The 2500-nt window shown below is 41.8% G+C and overlaps 1 pseudogene; it reads right to left on the bottom strand.

Moving 5' to 3' along the window:
* The window catches only part of LOC137978459 (dedicator of cytokinesis protein 11-like), a 34902-nt pseudogene that overhangs the window by 11807 nt on the left and 20595 nt on the right, over positions 1-2500 (bottom strand).

Here is a 2500-nt window from a genome sequence, read left to right as displayed (position 1 = left end):
CAAGGAAACAAACATAGAAGGGTTCGGAAGCTTAACTAAGTTTCGATAACCTGCTTGGTCCTTTAGCTGCAGCCAATCATATTTGCGGCGAGAGGGGCTCTGAAATCGACAAAGTGTATCGAAATGAGCCAATTACAACGCAGGATTTGACCTCCTAACCCGTGCTGCTACAGTGGTTAGGGAACTCAAGCAAAGACGACGAAAAGCAAGAATGTGATTGGTTCAAAAGGAAAAATCGTGCTGCACATGCCGCACGCTTTTCACTGCATTTTTGCCGTTGTCCACAACACTACATGAATTCACCAAATTTTAGGTTTTGACGACAACATGAGCATAGAGCAATGAACTGTTCCTTATCTATTTTTACTTTTAAACGGTTCGAACCTATCTAGTTACTTACAGGATAAAGAGGGTAGTTTCTAAAGAAACTGTGGTGCTGCGTCGGTGGGGAAGTAGTATACAAAAATTTGGTTTTATCAACGGAGTTGATAATGTAAAATGGCGTTAGCCCATCGTTAGAGCGAATCGAGGAATTATGGATTACGTGCAGTTTTTATAGTATTGTAGACGCTAAACTATTGGTGGTAACATTGCAACGTGAAAAATAGGAATAAATTATTTAAATGAAAAGCGTTCGTTAATACCGTGACGATTAAGGGTGCCGATTTGGAAGATGAATTTTTGTTCCAGATCCTTGCGGCTTTCCGTCGTACCTAGATGTAGGGAAAGGCCGCAGATAGCCATGTGTTTTTTGGAGTGGTTAGAGAGATTAAAATGACGAGCGACTGGCTTAGATACATCTTTGACATTCTTCTCAACATCGCGAAGGTGTTCGCGGAATCGGTCACCTAGTCGTCTACCTGTCTCGCCAATGTATAATTTATTGCATAACGTACAGGTTATGCAATAAATGACATTTGCGGAGGTACATGTGAAACGATCGGTGATCTTAACAGATCGCTTAGGTCCCGATATCTTCCTAGTGTTAACAATGAAAAGACAAGTTTTGCATCGTGAGCGCGCGCATTTTAAAGTGCCGGGTTGCTCGTTAGTTTTGAGCGCGCTTCTAACTAAAAAGTTGCCTACGTTTTTGTCGCGTTTGAATGAAATAAGTGACGGTTGCGAAAAGATTCTACCAGTCTCGGGATCATTTTGGAGTAATTATTAAGAATGATACTTTTGACTACGTGATTATGAGGATGGAAAGTGAGGATGAATGGAATTCTGTCATTCTTATCTTTTTGTGACGTGATGACTGTCGATCAAATTGTTGGGTGCAATGATGGCCCGCTTTGACCACAGAGACAGGATAGCCACGTTGTTCGAAGAACTGGCACATCTCCTCTGATTTGATGGACAAATCGGAGTCATCACTACATAGACGTCGAAGTCTAAGAAATTGAGAATAAGGAATGGAGTTCTTGACATGTGATGGATGTGATGATGAATACAACAAATATCTGTGAGAATCGGTAGGTTTGTAGTGCACACTGGTACATAGCACGTTGCCACTAATAGAAACTTTGATATCTAGGAAAGCCAATGAAGTTTCCGAAATTTCCCAGGTATATTTAAGAGCCGGATGAAAAGAAGATAACAATGACAGAATTCTATTCACCCTCACTTTCCATCCTCATAATCACGTAGTCAAAAGTATCATTCTTAATCCCGAGACTGGTAGAATCTTTTCGCAACCTCCACTTATTTCATTTAAACGCGACAAAAACGTAGGCAACTTTTTAGTTAGAAGCGCGCTCAAAACTAACGAGCAACCCGGCACTTTCAAATACGCGCGCTCACGATGCAAAACTTGTCTTTTCATTGTTAACACTAGCAAGATATCGGGACCTAAGCGGTCGTTTCACATGTACCTGCGCAAATGTCATTTATTGCATAACCTGTACGTTATGCAATAAATTATACATTGGCGAGACAGGTAGACGACTACAATACTAAACATATTTAGTTCGAACACTTAGCGAATGGTCAGAATCATCGTGTTACAAGATCGTAGCTTATACCACATCCCCCTTCCCCCATTCAGGAAGGGGGAAACGGCGATGGGTGTTCCAACAAATGTGACCAGTATTGTAGCCTACCAAAAATATTAAGATGCTGGTTAACTTTTGACAAGGAGTTGAGATTTCGGTTGATTCTACAGGGGCATAAACGTAACGTAAGAACCGTGGGTGTCTGGTCTTCTCGAGACAGAGGTGAGAAATGATTTCATGCAGCCTGAAAGGCCTAAATTGCTCTGTTGTAAACATGGCGGTTTACAGCACCAGTGAAGTCGTCTCTCTGGCCTTTCTGTGGATGAATTCCAGGAGCTACCGATACAATTTGAGCAAGTTTTGAAAGCTCAAAACTTCAATCGATGCTGTATTTTGCCGGTAGGACTGGGTGGCTCCACACTCGTAAGGAAATCTATGAAATGAGAATCGGTGGTCTTCCCTTGTAATGGAACGGCCGAATTCCCAGAATTCCTCTTGGGCATGAAGGA

Source organism: Montipora foliosa, chromosome 12, assembly GCF_036669935.1.
Source record: "Montipora foliosa isolate CH-2021 chromosome 12, ASM3666993v2, whole genome shotgun sequence".
NCBI classification, from domain to species: domain Eukaryota; kingdom Metazoa; phylum Cnidaria; class Anthozoa; order Scleractinia; family Acroporidae; genus Montipora; species Montipora foliosa.
The sequence above is the reverse complement of the archived record's forward strand: the minus strand, read 5'-3'. Positions and strand labels throughout refer to the sequence as shown.